Source organism: Lissotriton vulgaris, chromosome 8 (genome assembly GCF_964263255.1).
Source record: "Lissotriton vulgaris chromosome 8, aLisVul1.2, whole genome shotgun sequence".
NCBI classification, from domain to species: domain Eukaryota; kingdom Metazoa; phylum Chordata; class Amphibia; order Caudata; family Salamandridae; genus Lissotriton; species Lissotriton vulgaris.
The window spans coordinates 1556377356-1556396473 of record NC_141696.1 but is presented as its reverse complement, the minus strand read 5'-3'; the positions used below and the strand labels follow the sequence as shown (position 1 = coordinate 1556396473).

General features: G+C 51.2%; 1 protein-coding gene across 2 annotated transcripts in view; it reads left to right on the top strand.

Moving 5' to 3' along the window:
* LOC147700386 (uncharacterized) overlaps positions 1–19118 on the top strand; it is a 61431-nt gene that overhangs the window by 19469 nt on the left and 22844 nt on the right. Inside the window, exons 1-2 of one of the 2 annotated variants that reach the window (XM_086935756.1) lie at positions 14223–14419; positions 16378–16455. The gene's annotated coding sequence lies outside the window, so the exon portion shown is untranslated. Of the gene's footprint in view, positions 1–14222; positions 14420–16377; positions 16456–19118 lie in introns of those variants that run through there. The other variant, XM_086935757.1, reaches the window with a different exon arrangement.

The window sequence follows — 19118 nt, the reverse complement described above, 5'->3', positions numbered from 1 at the left end:
AACATTATCAAATGCAGCTGCTAGGTCCATGAATCCCATATACAGGGTCCCATTATCTGCTTTGATATATTTAGCCGCTAGAAGGTATAAATCGAGACATTGGTCACTTGTTGACTTACCTGTCCGAAACCCATACTGGGTATCCACCAAGGTGTTATGAGTTTCAGTCCACTCTATCAGGCAGTTAAGAATTACCCTACCTAGTACTTTAGCTGAGACGACAATCAGCAAGATTGGTCTGTAGCACTGTGGATTGTCCCTGCAGCCTTTCTTGTATATGGGGACAATCACTGCAGTTGACCAAGATCGCGGTAGACCAGATTTAATTGCAGCATTAAGTACTCTAGTCATAATCAGTACCCATAAATCAGTATTACTTAAAAATAGGTCTGGGGGGGTACCGTCCGGGCCTGGTGCCTTATTACGCGTCAGCCCTACCATTGCTTTTAGAACTTCCGGCAAAGAAAATTCTAGCTCGGTTGCTCTGGGTCCCTCCCAGATTCCATCCCCGATAGCTACCTCCTGTTGATTGTACAGAGTTTTAAAGTGGTTAATCCGGGGGCGTGGCCAAGATGGCGGGGTGAGCGGACGCTTCCTCCCGTAGCTCCTCCGGCCCGACTAAGCTCGAGCCCTTTTCTTACGCTTTTCTCCCCCCGCTGATGCTCAGCGTGTGAGAGGAGTGAAGCGGAGCACCTGGCGCGCACGTTGATGTCGCTTTGGCCCTAATCGCCTCTGGGAAAGCACCCCAAAAGACCGATCATAGATCGAGGAACGATGGAGAGCCGGGGAGGCGGAGCGAATCGGAGTGCTGTCCAGGCGCCTCGGCAGGGCCTGGTGCGGAAACCTGAAGATCCGGAGGGAGTCTGACCCGTCACCCGACGGAGGATACAGGAGCCCTGCGGGCTGGGACCCGGCGGCACGGAGGACTTTGGTCGTGTGCTTTGGCGCCTAGACTTGTGTCGGCGACACACCGCACTGTGTGGGCCCCGGTCCCGTGAGCGAGGCACAACGGACTCATTGCTGGGGTCGGACCATTTGGGCCCCTTTGTGTGACAGTATGACCCTGGCTGTGGACCTTCTCAGATTGCTGTGTTTCTAGGGGGCCCCGGCGGTGTCGCCGGGCTTGAAGTGCTGCCCTGCCCCGCCCTGCCGCCATTTTGTCCCCGAGGGATCGGTGTTGTCGGTCTCCACCGGAGTCCTTTGCTGGCGGTTGTCTGTGCCCACCACCGCTGCCGAGCTAACTCTCTGTGGGACGAAAGGGGAGCCCCCTACTATAGCTCTCAAGTGCCGTCCCGGCTGGGCGCCCACGGCTGGCGGTGCCCGGACTGATCCGCCATTTTGTCGCTTGTGACGCAGCGCCTCTACTTGCGGGGAGACCCCCCCATCGGGCGCTTGCCAGAGACTGGGCATTCCTGAGGTGGCTGGACCTGTGCCCACTCATCGATTGCAGCGATTGCGATGACTGGAAGAGGCGGCTCGAAGAAGGGGGACCGCACCCTGCCGGACATGCTTGGCAGGGCCCAGCAACTGCGGAACAGAACACAGCCGTCGCCGGAGTCTTCCCGGGCCTCGGCGGATGCGACTGGGGGAGAGCCACCGGTCACGAGGTCCTTTATGGAGGAACTGTTTAGCTCTCTCAAGGAGGACTTTCAGATGCTGAAGCGGGAGGTGGCCAGTGAGGTCCGTGAAGTGCGTAGGGAAGTGGAGGGCCTCGGCGAGCGAGTGGAGACGGTGGAGACGGCGGCCCAGCGCCGGGACGAAGAGATAGTCCATCTTCAGCAGGACGTTCTCCGCCTCCGGGAGCAGTGTGTTGAGCTCCAAGCCCACTCTGAGGACCTTGAGAACAGGTCACGGAGGAATAACATCCGGGTCCGGGGTGTGCCGTCCGCGGACGAAGGGACCGACTTGGTGGGCTATCTGCAAGGCCTGTTCCGGGAGATCCTGGGGGAAGCTGCGGACTTCCCTGTTAGCATTGATAGGGCACACAGGGTTGGCCGACAGCGCCAGTCATCGGCCCCTCCACCGGACATTTTGGCTTTCCTGCCCGACTTCCCGCTGAAGGAACGCATCATGACTGAGGCCCGCAGGAAACAACCCCTGACTTTCCGGGAGCGGCCTGTAGCGCTTTATCAAGACCTGTCCGCCATCACGCTGCAGAAGCGCAGGTCCTTCAGGATTGCCACTGACTTTCTGCGCGAACACGAGACGCCGTACTCCTGGGGGCATCCCTTCCGCTTGATCTTCCGGTGGAACGGGGTGCTGCATCAGCTACTCTCCTTGCAAGACATTTGTGGGGTCCTGGGACTTACGGCAGCGGAGGAGGAAGGAGCTACACCGTCATGGAGGCGCTCAGAGAGACGGAGCCGACGGAGGTCGACGAGGAGACAGTCAGCGGCTAGCGCAGGGCGTCCTGATTCCCCTACTATCAGGGCAGACATGGCCGACGCTTTGAGGACGGCAGCCAGGGACTCGGCCGGCTCCATCGGCGTGGCCATGACGGCCTAACACTCACTCCGGGGGGAGATGCTCTTAGCTTCTTCGATGCTGGGTTTGGGGCGGGGGGGTCGGGAGGGAGCGGATGGAGGTGAGTGGCTGAACGTCCACTTTGCTATTTTTCTACGAACTTGCCCGTTTTGGGGCTTGACTGAGACAATGGGGTGTTTAAGTTTGTGTTTGGCTTGTTGCCATGGGTGTGCTATGGGAGGGTGTATGGGTTGTTCTGGTGTTGGGGAAGTCCCGTCCAATGTTGTCCGTGCCCACGCTTGGCCTGTTCTGGATTTTCCCGCGCAGCTGCCCCCCGCGCCCCACCCGCGGATCCCTTGCCCACTGCACAGCGTTCCTGATCCCAGGGAGGGATGTCGTCCTTAAAGGTAGTGACCCTTAATGTCAAGGGTCTGAATAACCCTGTGAAGCGCAGGGCGATCTTGTCTTTGCTGGAAGGGGCGCAGGCGGACATATGCCTTTTGCAGGAGACCCACTTACTGTCCTGGGATTGCCATAGGCTGCGCTCTGCTAAGTTCCCTACCCAGTTCTTCTCTTCGGCAGCGAACAAGACCGCGGGGGTAGCCATTCTTCTAGCGCGCTCCTTCAGGGGGGAGGTTTTGTATAAGTATGCTGAACAGAAGGGGAGGCTTCTTGCATATCGCATGCGCTTAGGGGGAATAGCGTTCACGGTTGGCTCCGTTTATAGCCCTAATGACCACCAAGAACGCTTCTTGGATTCCGTGTTGGTGGACGTCACTGCCTCTCCCGACCGTCATGTCATCTTGGGGGGAGACCTTAATATTGTCTTCGATTCTGTGATGGACAGGTCGGCGCAGCGCTCTCCGCAAACGGGGGAACTTTCCCAGGCTGTGAAGGCCCGGATTGCGGAAATGGACTTCCATGACCTTTGGCGCTCCATGCACCCCACTGATAGGGACTACTCTTACTTTTCACACGCACACCGAACTTACTCACGGCTGGACTATCTCCTGGTGAGCGGACCGATGCACGCTGCCGCCACAGCGGCGGACATCGGGGTCCTGACCCTGTCTGACCATGCACCGGTCGCGGGCGTTTTCCAGTGGCCAGCGGCCTCTCCCTCTCGGGGGTATAGCGCCTTCGAGATACTCTTTTACACAAGACGTCTGTAGTGAAACACATCTGGGAGGTTATACAGGATTATTTGTCTCACAGCAGCAACACTGACACTTCCCAAGCGACACAGTGGGCGGCTTTGAAGGCGGTCCTTCTGGGGGAATTTATTTCCATCTCCTCAGCCGAAAATAGGGAGAGGCAGCGGAAAAGGGACGAGCTGACCGTTCAGGTCCGGGAGCTTGAGCAGGTCCACCGCCGTACGGGGGCTCCGAGGGTGTGGAGGCAGTTGAAGGCCGCGAGGAAACTCCTGTCGGCACTGGATCTTGATAGGGCGGAGTATGCCGCCTTGCGCTTGAAGCATGCCTTCTATACAGGGGGGAATATGCAAACAAAACAGGTGATGGGGGGGACAGATGTGGTAAGCTCCTGGCACACCAGCTCCGGGTCGCGCAGCAGCGTAGCGTTGTGAGGGAACTGGTGGGCGCGGATGGGGTAGTCGTTTCTGGTGACGCAGAGGTAGCGGAATCCTTCCGCAGCTTCTACGAGGCGCTGTATGCTGAGGAGCCCTCCTCGCCGCGAGACGCCGAAGACTATTTGGAGTCAGTGGCCCTTCCGGTGCTGGATCCTGCTCAGGCGACCCATCTGGAGCGGGATATCCATGTCGAGGAGGTAATTACTGCCATAGCGCGGCTGAAGCATGGTAAGGCCCCGGGCCCAGATGGGTACACGTCTCTGTTTTATAAGACTTTCTGTACGGCGGTGGCCCCTGTCCTTGCTAGGCTATTTAATTCCTTCTCCGAACCGGGAGCCATCCCACCGGATCTCCTGAATGCGACGGTCTCGGTAATCCCAAAACCTGGGAAAGACCGGGCCTTATGCGGTTCGTATAGACCCATTTCGCTTTTAAATGTCGACCTCAAGCTGTATACGGGGATTTTAGCGTCCAGACTGGGCCCGCACCTCCCCGGCTGGTGGAGGCGGACCAGGCTGGCTTCGTACCCGGCAGACAGACGGTCGACAATACCAAGCGGGTGACTCATGTTCTGGAGAAGGCCTCGCGGATTCCGGGGGAGCGGATGCTGCTGTAAGTTGATGCGGAGAAGGCCTTCAACAGGGTTCATTGGCCGTATCTTGAGCTGGTTCTCAGGAAACTGGGAATCGGTGATAAGTTCCGCACCATGGTATTCAACTGTTATAAACATCCTTCAGCGTTGGTGCGGGTCAATGGGTGTAGCTCCAGTGGCTTTGCCATCGAACGCGGCACGAGGCAGGGCTGCCCCCTCTCGCCGCTTTTGTTCGCCCTCTACATGGAGCCGTTTGCTCAGAGGATTCGCAACAACCCGGATGCTATTGGGGTTAAGATTGGCCAGTATGTCCACACGGTTAGCCTTTATGCGGACGATGTCCTGCTGACCCTGGACGACCCCAGGAGGTCGTTACCTGCTGGCATCCAGGAGCTGGACACCTTTGCACGTGTGGCCGGCTTCAAAATGAATATGAGCAAGTCGGTGGCGTTGGATGTGTCCCTGGCGGCAGATACCAGGAGGGACCTTCAGCGACTCTTCCCCATGCAGTGGTCCTCGTCTACGGTGCCATACCTGGGGATTCTGCTGGCTCCCACATTGCCGGAGATGGTTGCGGCCAATTACACTTCCCTCAGTAGGAAGATCAAGGAGGAGCTTGGCCGTTAGAGCAAGGGCCTACTGTCCTGGCTGGGACGAATTGCGGCGGTTAAGATGACGGTGCTGCCCCAGATACTGTATCTTTTTCGCGCCCTGCCCCTCCAGCCCCCGGTGGGCTGGATACGACAGACGCAGGCTGACATCTCCCGCTTTGTCTGGCAAGGCCGCAAGCCGCGGATGAAGAGGGTCCTCTCCACGCTTGCCCTGGAGGCAGGGGGCCTTGGCATCCCGGACCTCCGTAAGTACTTTCAGGCGGCGCAGCTGCGATACCTAGTGGAGTGGAGCAGGTGGGAGTCCGACAAACACTGGCTTTTTCAAGACCAGGCGGTGGCGGGCCGCACCCTACAAGAGGTTCCATTCTTGCGCCGCGCGCATCGCCCCCCTAACCTTTACGCTTCTTTTGTTACGCGGGTCCCCCTGAGGGTGTGGGATGCAGTTTGCGAGGTTCGGGACCTTACCACCTTCCCCTCGCCGTTCACACCCATAGTCGGTAACCCGGACTTCTCCCCAGGGATGGAGCCGGGAGCTTTTTCCCATTGGGTGAGCGCGGGCTGTAGAGTGCTCTTCCAAATCTACGGACCGGAAGGCGTGGTTCCTTTTCAGCAACTTCGGCAGGAATTCGGCCTGACGGAGCTGGACAGATTGCGCTATATGCAGGTTCGGCATTGGGCCCTCCAACCCCAGGTGCGTGACACCGCTGCTCGTCAAATTACACCGTACGAGAGGTGGTTGGTGACCCGGACCTCCGATGCTAAGCTGATTACCGATTTGTACAAGTACCTACAACCCCCACCGTTTCACTATTATAACCCAGGGAGGGAGCGCTGGCACAGGGAATTGGGTAGGACACTCAGCCACAAGGAATCGGACAAAATTGCATATCGGGCGCGGCACTCAGCATATCATACAGGCCTTACGGAAACCTTCACTGGGGTGTCCACTTACTGGTACTACACCCCGGAGAGGCTGTATGAAATGCATCGACACACTGACAAGGGGTGCTAGTGGGGCTGCGGGCAGGAGGGTACCCTCTCTCACATTCTTTGGGATTGCCCCGTGCTGACCGCTTACTGGAAGGAGGTTTTGGACGAGGTGGATAAGCACTTTGAGATCGAGCTGCCGCGCTTCCCGGCGTATGTCTTGCTGGGCCTTCCCAATGACCTAATGTACCCACTGAAGTCCCGCAGGGGTAGACAGATTGCAATTGCGCTGGGATCTGCGGTCCAGAACATCCTTATCCACTGGCGCACCTCCACTGTCCCCTCCATTGCGGGTTGGTTGCATAGGCTCTGGCATGTGTTGGGCATGGAGAAGTGTCGCTTACGGTGGCTGGGGAGACAGACCAATTTGAGGAGCTGTGGCAACCCTTCCTGGCGCTGCTGTCCACCGAGTTCCGGGAGCTCACCTGCCCGAGGTACCTTAGACTTCTTAGGCTTACGCCACCAGTGACCCCGGCGGACTAGATTGCATGGGGGACGGGATCCTGGGGGGTGGGGTGGGGGCTCTTTGGGGCGGATAATCCTAGTACAGGTTGGGGTATTGTTTCCTTTCTTTTTTCTTTTATTGGGGGGATGGGGACGGGGGGGATTGGGTTGTGCCTTGTTGGTTTGCTAATAGCTTCCATTGCTCAGAATTGGGGTGTTGATATGCGCACAGGGGCTACGCAGATTGCATTTTTCGCCTTTCATTTGCTGTGCCTTTCCTCTTGACCAACGAACTGCTCCTTGCCAACGCTCCTGAGTTGCGCCTTTTTTCTTTTCTACTGTGCTGTATGTAACCTTAACCTCCTATCCCCTTTCCCCATGTTTTTTTGTCTCAATAAAAATGCTTTAAACCTAAAGTGGTTAATCCATTGGTCTGGGAGTATATTGGTGCTAATTACTGGGGAACTTGAGTCTTGGAAGCAGGGTCTGTTTATAATTCTCCAGAATTGGGCGTAGTCCCTATTTTCTCCTGCTTCTCTGAGGTCTGCCCAGACTTCTTTTTGGAGAGCGCTCTTCCTTCTCTTAACCTGAATTTTATAGTTCTGTCTACAGAGGGCGATTTCATTCTTGTCTCTCGGAGACTTCTTTAAGCTCTGTTTTAATTCTCTTAGTGCCCTCGAGCAGTTTGAATTGAACCATCTTGGTGAAGATAGTTCCTTAGTAGGCCGCTTAGTTTTTAATAGCCCTTCCACTATTTTGGTTAGGGATTCAAATGCCAGAACCACTCCTGTGCCCTCTATTGCAAGGTCTAGACAGGTCTCTATGTGTTCTTTCCCTTTACCCACTAAGGTACTGTAGAAATCTTGCGGGTTAATCATTGTCCACCTTATGCGCCTCCCTTGGTCCGTTGGTTGGATAACAATATCCCCCCCCAAGTTTTTTACTGGTAGATCATTATATTTAATTTCCAGGGAGAGGGGGTTGTGGTCGCTAAAGGGGCTCCACTCCGTTCTTACTCTTCCAATCTGGTCTTTAGCAAAGGCAGAGATTACTATAAAGTCTATTATAGACGCACAGCCTCTTCCTTTGAATGTGGGTATGAGAGTCTCCCCTGCTTTCGATGGTAACAGATCCATTGTGTGGGTAAGGGCAAAGCTATCTAGAAGCTTCATCAACAGTGTGCCCTCTTTGTTGTGTTCGAAATGAGGACCCTTTTCTACGGGGCAGGAAGACCAATCAGGAGAGATGGGGAGTAGCTTTGGGCACAGATGACAGTTAAAGTTCCCCATCAGCAGGACAGTTGGTTCGGGCCCCCCTGCCTTAGGTCTGTTTCCTCATTTAGCCTACTCTCAAGCTCTAATAATATTGGGAAGTTTCCATCAGTTGGGCCCGGATTGTAAAAATTTACAATTAGAAATCTCTGCCCTTGTCCCTGGAATAAAACTGCTTGTATGTTGTCTGACGCCCAGTCTGGTTGTGACCAAGTGCCCTTTAGGTCTAGATCTGCATATATCACTAGGCCTCCTTTTGCCCTCCCAGATCTTACTTCTTGGGCCGGCCTAGAACAACATTTATAGCCCTCCAGATGACAGGAGTCAGAGTCTCGCGCCCATGTTTCTTGAAGAGCTATTATATGAAAGCCCCTTATGTATTCTTTCCACTCCTTGTTCTTAAGTTTACCCCCCAGGCCTGCTATATTCCAAGACAAAAAGGCTAGTCCAGCCCTATTAGCTTTCCTTCCCTCTGTGCTGAATTCCTTTATTCTGCAGTCACCTCATTCTATGGACTCTGGGGCATTATCAATCTCGTCCCACTGTTTAGGGGTTTTTTCTAGTCTCGATTTTTGCTCATTCCTAGGGCTAACAGGACCAACCTCTGTTGCAGGACATAAAAGTTCCCCAGTTGCAGTGGAGGTTACAGGCTCATTCTTTATGGGGGATAGTCAGTCATTTTCCTCGAGCGACTGCAAAGGGGCAAATCTATTTCTCCACTGAGAATAATCTCGTGGAGGAAGAAACTGATCAGGGTAGCTTGTGGATCTGACTCTTTGGGTGTATTGTGGCCTTCCAGGATTCCACATGACATTATCAGCATTGTTGCTGCTCCAATTCCTTGGGTAAAAATACCCGAGCGGGAGCGCACAGATTGTGCTAGTGTGATTTCTGTTGGGATTCTTCAGAATATAATCCACAAGTCTAGTGTCTCTAAAATTTGCTACTATGCAATCCCCTCTTATGTCCTTTTTCCTACCACCCAGCCAGTTAGCTCTTCTTACATGGACTATCTCTCCTCTTACCCATTATTTAATGGTATGTGTATATTCAACCACTTGGAGATTTTCGCATGTAGTTGGGAATGTGATTCTTTGTCTGAAGCCCTAATTTCTGGGACCCCCGCAAATACTATTACAAAGGGACTGGCATCTGGAGGTAAATTTATGTGTGGGGGGGGGGGGGGCTATCTGCGATAAAGAAAGGGTCAAAGTCCATATGGGCTGAACTGTAGGGACCATTTCTTGGATTGTGGTCTTCCTGACCCCATTGCATTAGCGGTTGTAGGGGGGCTTTATCAATGTATTTAAAGCTCGTCTTATGATTGTGTCCCCCTCTCTGCTCTTGGTTAGATCCCCCTCTCTGCTCTTGGGGAGCTTTCGGGACATCATGTATCTGGGCAATCGTGTGTTGGGTATTGCTAACACAGTTGTTATTTAACAGTGTATTATTGTTAGTGTTGTTATTAGTGGCCGCATTACTTGATTGGCTAGGGCCAGTGGGAGGTTTCTTGGTTGTAAGTTCTAATATCTTGCTTTGTTTGGACAGTTCACTCGCTATTTTATCCACCTTACTTATAATAGGTTTCAACTGAGCAATTATAAAGGTTTCCAGGTATTTTTTGAGATCTCCTAAGACTTCCTCAATCCATCCTGGTGGATTTATATTTGTGTGCACCTTATCATCTACCAGGATGACCTCTTGCCTATTTTTGGCTCAGCCATCCCCTGAGAGTGGCTTATTTTGTCTCTGTTGTCCCTTGGTCCTCCCTCGTCATTTTGGTTTTCTCTGGGGGGTCAATTCGCTAAGGCCGGAGGTTTCTATCCCCAGGGAAGGTGGGGGTTGGTCACAGGGAACAGCCTCTGTTGCGTTATTTGGTGAGGCTACATTTCCGGTCATATTTGGGCTGTCAGCAAATGTAAGATCTCTAGATGGAGTTGGGGTTGCTACTATAGGGTTAGGTGAGGCAGATAGACTCCTTTCCATGCGTTCTATTTCCCCGGATACCTTCTTTAGCATCAGGTCAATTGCGGTGGGTTTTTTCACTTTACTTGGGGCTGGATCTTTTGTTTCTGCCAAAGTTTGTTTGGGGGTTTCAATTTGGCGAGCTTTACTCATGACCGAACGAGTTTTAGGGTGATTAGACATATTATAGTCTGGCTTTTCTCCTCTGTTCCTCCCCCAGAAGGTGATCCAAGGATCCTTATAGTGAGTGGCCCGATATCTCAGCACTTAACATATGACTTAAATGACCTGGCCCCTTCCCCCCCTCTTCCTAAAGCAGCAACTTGCTATCACAGTTTTGTTTGGAATATTAAATGCAGGTGACCAGTCCAGGACCACGATAAACAGTACCTGTCACAATGTGTCCGTGCCAAGGGGGGTGGCCCGTCCCGTCCCTGGTCGTCCCCGGACGGCCACAGACGGCCCGCCCTCTGCCCGGCGCTGCCCGCGCGCGTCCGGCGACACGGGAGGATCTGATGACCTTTAAGCGCCTCCGGGACCCCACAGAGGCTGCTGGGAGTTGTAGGCAGGTAGGGAAACCACGTCAGCAAACGCTCCCCCCTCTCGGCGGCCGCTATGGCAGAGCGGCGGCGGGGAAGAGCGAGACACAGGAGCGTGCGAGGCAGCAAGACCACTCCGGGCTGCGGCAGGTCAGAGAATGCCCCCAGTCATGATGTTAACCCCAGTTTAAACAGCTCACAGAAGCACCCTCTGATGTAGAATATCCCTGTTGCTGGGGGGGGCGAGGCAGGGGGGCTGGCCCCACTGGCTTGTGAACACAAAATGGTGGCTGGGTGTGCACTGTTTTAACACACAGGTCTTAGCACAGAGCAAAGGAGAAATTTGGAGGGAAAACAGTTTGTCACCAAGGAATGAGAGGGACAAACTACAGTGGTTAGACTGCAAATCCCACAATTCAACACGTTAAATGCAAGCAATCATGAGCAGGGAGAATCACAAGTTTAAAACACAAAACAGGTGAGAAAATATGCAATTACAGGCAGGTCAAAATTAATTGCAATTTTACACTGTAACAACCACATGCAAAGACAGTAATCACAGAAAGGGAAAACCGTTTTTTAAACAACTTTTGTTTTGGGACAGCACTAGTCTGTTTCCTTACCACTTCCTGGACTCTGCTCACTGCAATCTGGGGTACTATTGTGCATAGGCCAGGGAAAGATCAAAACCTCACTAATTTCACGAGCGCCATTGCTGTGTTTAAGTACAACCTTGAATGCAGCTGAGGCCTATGTTAACTTCATAGTCAATTGAAGTACGCCTTCCGCTTTATCTGTGGAAGGAATCCTTGCAGTTACGAACAAAGATAGAGATATGCTTGTCCTCAAAAACATTACACAACAGTCCTGTTGTCCTATATAAGTTGACCTATTACGGATGACTTTGAATATCGAAAGTTCAAAAATGTGAGAGAGGAGCTTTCTGTTACTCCAGAAGGCATTATCTTGCGGGGTAAGAGAGTTGTCATTCCTGAGAATCTGAGACAAGTCATTGAACTCATCCATAAGGGTCACTGGGCATTGTCCTCTCCTGAAAACCTTGCACTGGTTACCCGTGAGGAAAATAATTAACCTTAAGGCCTTGGTCCTGGCCTTTAAGGCACTGCAGGGCACTGAAGCACATTACCTCAGAAGGAGAGTCATACACTACACCCCCGCAGAACATTGAGGTCATCTTCACTGCATCTGGCTGCTGTCCCCAAGATATGCCGCACCCGTACAGGAAGTCGCTCTTTCCAAGTGCAGGTTGCAAGTGCCTGGAATCTCCTGCCGGTGACACTCGGACAGTTGACCGATTTACTTACCTATAGGAAGATGCTTAAAATCTGGCTCTTCTGTCATTTACCTTACGTGTTCCCCACCCTTTAAGAACAGCGGCAGGCTAGTGTTGAGGTTCTCCAGAGCCGGGACACTCTTTTTGAGTAGCTATGCGCTTTATAAATACTTCTCATTCATTCATTCATTCATTGTCATCACGAAGAGAGCTCTCTGAGAATTAGTGTGGTTTTCTCGCCTGGATGAAAGAGTTGAGAGAGAATTGGAGCCTTCACATTTGTGTAACGTTTTACCTCCCAAAACAACACAACACCCTCTAACCATGTCTGCCCTTCCGAAGCAAGGGTGGGAGAGGCTTGCCAATGATTTATTTGGACCTCTCAACAAAAGACATCATCTCATGGTAATCATTGATGAGTACTCATGATTTCCCCTTGTGGAAGATCTGTACTCCAACACACATGAGAAAGTCATTGGGACATTAAATGACAGTTTTGCAACATGGGGTGCACCTTCCCTTCTGTAGTCTGACAATGGTCCACCTTTCATTAGTCGAGTTTGAAGACTTTCTCACTAACATGAGTGTTAAACATCAGGAAAGTACACCTCTCTGGCCACAGGCAAACAGTGTTGATGAACAATTCATGGGCACCCTAAAGAGAGTAGTTTAGCGAGCAGCACTAGATGGTAGGGACTTCAGATTTGTTTTGTGCTCATCCCTTCGCTCCTACAGCTTCACACCTACAACAGGTGAAAGTCCTGCCACCTTTATGTTTGTTAGAGCCATTGGCATGAAATTGCTTCAATGGACCAATCATAGGTTGACTGATGCTGACGAGGTCCGTGCCACAAATTCTTTGCACAAGTCCAGGATGAGGACTTATGCTGATAAGTGCAAATATGCTCTGGAAATGGTTTTCAAGAAAGGAGACCGAGTCCTGGGCAAACAAAAACAGAAACCCAAGTCTGATGCTCCATTTGATACTGATCCCTTGAGGTAGTGATGAGCAAAGGACATATAGTGACTGCTCAATGTCCTGGAAAGTCTATCACGCGAGTCTAGTTACACTTCAAGTGCCTGCCTCGATGTTCGTTGTCTCCAGATATTAGAAGTGAGCGTCTGAAGAGACCCACTAATACACCTGCCCCTGCATCACCTGTACCCGATGCAGGGAACTCTCTTCTGCCTCATTGATATCAAATGACTAGATCTGGCCAGCTGGTTCAAGCCCCTCGATGAGTCATTGAGGAACTATAATGTATATATGTAATCGTTTTATTAATTTAACAATTGGGAGATGTAGTGTCTTGAGGGTATCTGCTGTAGGTCCCTTCTGATTCCTGAAGGACCCGGTAAGAAATGACAGTCATTTGGGTGTGGTTAATAATAGTTTCAGGTCACGAGCCGACTGGACTACGGAAACACCCTCTACGCAGGCACTACCGCTAAACTCCAAAAGAAACTCCAACGAATCCAAAACGCCTCAGCCAGAATCATATTAGACATCCCACGCAACGAACACATCTCTGGTCACCTGAAAGACCTCCACTGGCTACCCGTCAATAAGAGAATCACTTTCCGACTGCTAACCCACGCACACAAATCACTCTACGACATCGGACCAGAATGCCTCAACTCAAGACTGTCCTTCTACACCCCCTCCCGTCAACTACGTTCCTCCAGCCAAGCCCTCGCCACTGTACCTCGCATCAACAAGACCACCATGGGAGGCAGATCCTTCTCTTACCTGGCTGCTAAAACATGGAACTCACTCCCCACTCACCTTCGCCTTACCCAGAACCACCTAGCTTTCAGAAAACAACTTAAAACGTGGATATTTGACAAGTAATCCTCCCCCCCCTCCTTAGCGCCTTGAGACCCTCTGGGTATGTAGTGCGCTATATAAATTCTCTGACTTGACTTGACTTGACAGTGCGTGCAGTTAGTGTCGCTCTGTAGAATAAAGACGTGCACTGCAGAGCCCCATGCGTGGCATGGTCATTTGCATGCTACTGGGCTGAGGGGGACGCTTAACATGCATGTCATACTGTATGCATTATTGATGCCAGCTGAGCTGTCCATGTCCTACAGATGTCTGACATTGCAATCCTACGGCATGCTACTTAAAATCAAATACCTAAATATTAAAACAATGAAGAAACTGTATCTTTTCGTTCAGCCTCTGTGTTTTTGCACATTATATCCGGACCAAGTCCAATAAATAAAGTCCTATTTTCCAGTGTTGGGGAGTGTTAACCTCTCCCCCTCAACCTCTCCCCTCGGTCTCTTCTCCTCCTTCGGGTGGAGGGGGGGTGGGGGGGGTTCTGTCTCTTCTCCTCCTTCGGCCGCAGGTGGTTTCAGCCTCGAGGCCGCTCAGAGTTACTGCAGACAGAGCTACTGCTGAGTCCGTTCTCTCTTTCAGTTATTCTCAGCTCTGTGACGCGGGATTTCATCTTCCGGTCAGCGGGGGCAGAGACAGCACCAGCAGTGAATGCAATCACTTCCGGCATCTTCCTCGGCTCCAGCAGCGGTAGGGGTGGAAATATCCTCGGTCTGTGCGGGACCTTCACCCTCTGACCCCGGACGTCACCCCCGGCCTCGGATTGTCATCTACACCGTCCCAGACCGAGGGGGAGACGGCTCTGAGCAGGTGTCTGCGCAGGTAGAGTCTACAGACCACCCCCCTTCAAGCCATGGCCCCTCCCGGGCTGAGGACCCTTCATCCCCCCCCCCTTCAAGCAATGCCCCCTCCCCCTCCACCCCGGCTGAGGACCCTTCACCCCCCGGGCTGCGGCCCCTCCAACCCCCCCCCCCCCCCTTCAAGGCATGGCCCCCCTGGCTGCGGCCCCTCCCCCTTCAAGCCATGGCCCCTCCCGGGCTGCGGCCCCTTCATACCCCCCCACCTTCAAGGCATGCCCCCCCCCCGGATGAGGACCCTTCACCTCTGACCTCCCACCTCACCTGTGCAGCCTCTCCCATTCTCTCCTCTCTCTGTCCCTTATCTCCTCTCCTCCTCTTTGTCCCTCACCTCGGCCCTGTGAGCCCCTCCCTCTCAGCATGGTGTCACAGGAGGTGCCTGGGAGAACAGAGTGAGGCCCCCGGGCGGGCGGGGGGCAGAGAGTGAGGCCCCCGGCTCCCTCGGGTGGAGGGAAGGGGCTGCTGAAGTCTGAAGAGCTGCCTGGGGCTCCCTTCTGCTCCAGTTGTTGCTTTCTCTTCTACACTCGCCCGCACTGTACACAGATAGACCCTGCTGTTGTGTGGAGCAAGAGGTGCAGGCAGGGCAGGGCCTGGTCTTATCTATCCCAGAGTGGGGTTCTGTTTTCACATATACTGCGCTTGATAGCTCCAACAAGGTGCAAAAGCACATTTTCAAAGAGTATAGTACCCTTCTCTGTGGGAGTGATATGGATGAGAAAGCACTTATGGACGGAGAGTGTTTTGACACAGAACACTAATGCCTTGGATTCCGGTGTATGGATGTGTGACTGACGTATTGCCTATGTTATAACTGTTTTGGTATTGTACCTGTATGGCAGAAACTGACCAGTCTATGTCGGAGCAAGTATTTAACTGAGCATGAGTGTAAGGGCCAAGTATGAGAAAATATGTGCTATGCCTGCAAGTGGATCCCTACTGGTTTTGGCCTGGTCTCTGTTGGATGTGAGCGTAGGAAGTGCCCAGTCATGAAAGTATGCTATCTTTGGGGAGGGTACAACCTTTCATCATCTGCAACATGGGTGCTCACCAACATAGACAAAAATACTGTCGTAGATTCTGTATTAGGATGTTGGCCTTCTTATTTTCAGGTCTGTATTTTTTCCTATCAATTCTTACTCTTAAGTGCCTGGCTGCCTCACTGTACCCCGAGCATTAGATGACAGGTAAACAATAATAGGACGGCCACTGCACATCTGTGGGAGTCTCCCCTAGGGGCTTGCTTTTTATCAGACCTTGATTTCCATAGGAGAGGTGCTGCAGGAGTAACCCCATCGTGCAGATGAAATTCAGTCGTAATAGGTGTTGGTGTGATACAACTGGGCATCATGTCACTCGAGCAATAAGAAACACTAACAGAACATCTAACGACAATTCATTAAAGGAATATAAACAAGAGAGATACATACAGTAAACTAACAATACAACCTATCCTAGAGAGTACACGCACAAGACAGTATAGTTTGTCATTAGAAGACATACATCCGTATTGGAAACAATAAAAGCTGGAACTCCTTGTTGTGAATCTGTAGTTCAAGCCAATACACAAATTATGAAATGATGCGTCAACGCATTTCAATGGAAGTTTCAATTAGACCATCTTTTTCAAGACCAATAATGTGACTCTCATTAAGCATGAATGTTGCCAGGAAAGAATAAAAGCAACTCTTCTTTCAAGGGAATTTTATTCGAGGTAATAGGTCGCTGCCAATATCCTCAAAACAAGCGTGGGATGAAAGTTCCCTTCCACTGAATCTTCGTCCTAGGTTTGAAAGGTCTGGACGTATCTTGTCCACTAAATTGTATGGAGATGATGATTCAATATTGGCGAATTCCTTGAATTGTGGCTAGTCTTTAAACACGTCTTTAAACATCTCACTGAATTGTTTCTTCTGTGTTCCTTAGGCTTCAGTCCTACAGACTCCCTCCCTCTAGAGACCAGCTGTGCACTCCACCTCCACTGCCCTCGGATTAAAATAAAAAGTAAGTGTTCTCTTATCCCCCATAAACACTCAGAACTATCGGAAAGTCTATTCCTCTCCACTTCCTTTGTATCACTGTTCTCCCCAATTGTGTTTTCCAGCTTGTCTTCTACTTTTATTCACACTTGTATCACTTTCCCTTTATTTCTCCTGTCTATTTTATCCTTGCTTCTGCTTTGTTTCTTTTTCCTTTGCAATTTTGTCTCCTTGCCCCCACCTTTATCGCGAGAACAAGGCCCTTTATTAAAAGGAAGAAAAAGGTTATCTTCAGACTGGCCCTGTAAGCAGGATTCTGTGAGCAATAGTCAGTTTTCCCAGTTTCAATTTTGTGAAAGTGCAGACAGCCCAATTCTGCATGTGTTAAGGGTGGTGTCTCCTGATTTTATTTTATGTGTCTGGAACTCTTCCTGCGATATTCATCACTGCACCACATCCTTGTGAAAAGCACAACATGCACCCACAGCTCAACTAAAGAACATTACTGGGAGGTAACATAAAAGCCACAAAAGAAAGAGAAATAACTGAGGTGACACCAAGGATTAAATCACATGCTGTAGCCTTTCACCCATAATCACTTGACAAAACAGACGTCTGTACCCAGGCCGGAATTCTGGGACGAATGTATTATGCTAATTAAGCTATTTATCTTCTGTCCCAGGATCACTTTCATTCACTGTGAGCAGACAGCTGGCAGAACGTCCCACAATATGTTATCTTAAATAAATACATCTTGACCACATCCTCGCTCTCCTGGCTTCCACAATGAATGCTTTTCAGTGTTTAGTCTAGCCCTGGACTCATTACATTTTCCTAGAGGGTGTTGGGGGGGGTTCTACACACCCCACCTCTAGTGATTCTGGGTTGAAACCCCTCAATAAATGGCTGCAGGGTTGGTGCAGCGTGCAGTCTGTTTTGTGGATTGCAAACTCTGCTGCGGAATGTTAAGGTGGGTGTTTATCTGCTTAACTGCTGATTCCTGGGTGATATTGGGTTGCCTTTTCGGAGCAGCACACACATACTACGAGGAGTCATTGCAGACAAGTAGTATCTGACAGAAGACTATAGGCCAGACAACTCTGGTTAAAGGAAAAAGAAACTCAGGCTTTCAGTTTAATGAGTATTTTCTCTTGGCTTGTGTTGGCCTTCCTCCTTCGAAAACCTCTTGTGACAGATTTGCTGCTTCTTCATTCAGGGGCTTCAGCCTGGAGGACTGGGTAGCTCAGACAGAACAGACAGAGGTGATAGATAAATGTGGGTTATTTTACCTGTTCATGTATTGCCCTGATCTTCTATTCCTCTTTTCTGGGTATATACCTAAAGTGTTATGTTATTCTCTGAGGTTTCTTTTCGGGCATCCAGAGTCCTTTCCAAGAGTTCAGAGTTTCCTCACGAACAGTATTTCGGAGAAAGAGCAACCTAAACTACTCTGGACTCGGTTGCGAATAACGTATAGGTAATCCCTCTATTCATCTTTCTATTGACCAGGGCAGCCAGGGCTTCTCGGTTGGCCTTGGGTTCCATACCCATCTGCTGCCCCCTTACAGCAGTCTTCCGTGGGTGATAATGTAGTGGTTCCTAGCTTCAAAATCCACTCATGGAATGTTCATGGGTTAGGAGATAAAATTAAACTGCGAGTAGTATCACAATTCCTCAAGAGACATTCATCAGACGTAGTCCTCCTTCATGAGACACATCTACAGGGAAATACATATCGTTCCTTAGACAAATGTGAATACAAAATGGTAGCACACGCTGGTTATACCACTGGCTCCAGAGGGGTTCGTATCCTCCTGTGAAAGTCATTGCCCTTTATCATACGTAACACTTGGCCAGACGCGTATGGGAGAAAGGTGGCCCTTTCGGGGCAGCGGGAGGGAAAATCACTCAATATTGTTTCACTATTGTAGCGGGGAAGAAAAAGACGCAGGGAGACTTGATAGTGTTAAGCTGGATTATATTGGCCTTAATTCACATTTTTTTCTAGGTCCTAGTCTGTAATAAGGAAGGGGCAGGTCTGAGTACTTTTCGGGTGAGGCGCGAAATTTGGCGGAAGTCTTACCCCGTCTTTTCCAGTCCGGTTTGACGCCGTCCGTTATAAAGGACCCGCGATGATCCAGCATGCAAGAAAAAGAAAGAGACTGGATTCAGTCTGGTGTCCAATAGTGAGACGTGAGAGGGAAGGGAGGTGAGGAGACACACAGTGCACACTCCAAGAAAACACTAGGTGACGGTGGTGCTCAGAGCAGGGATTCGGGGACACCGGTTCAAGGCACTGCTTTGTGCTTCCATTTTTACCTGCCCAACGCGAGATTCGAGATCGTACCTGTCCAAGCCACGCTTCTCCAGAAGCGCGGCGGGGCGATCCGCAGGGACGTTGGCCTCCTGTTTTCGCAGGGCTTGTTCTCCGCTCGTCTCTCCTCCGGTTCCCTCTGTCTCGGCAGGATTCTCCGGTCTAGCGAACAGTGCAGCTCCTCCGGTGTTCAAACACACCGGACTCCATCTACTTCCTGCTTTTGGGCGTCCCGCGTCTTCCGTGGGGGCGGGGTTTAGGGAGAACTTGGCCCAATTAAAGAAACAGTCCTTTCTCGTCCTCTTCGTAAGGCGGTTGCCAATCCAAGTCCTTCTAGGCTTCCGGGTGCTGAGGAAAGAGAGGGAGAGGGAGTC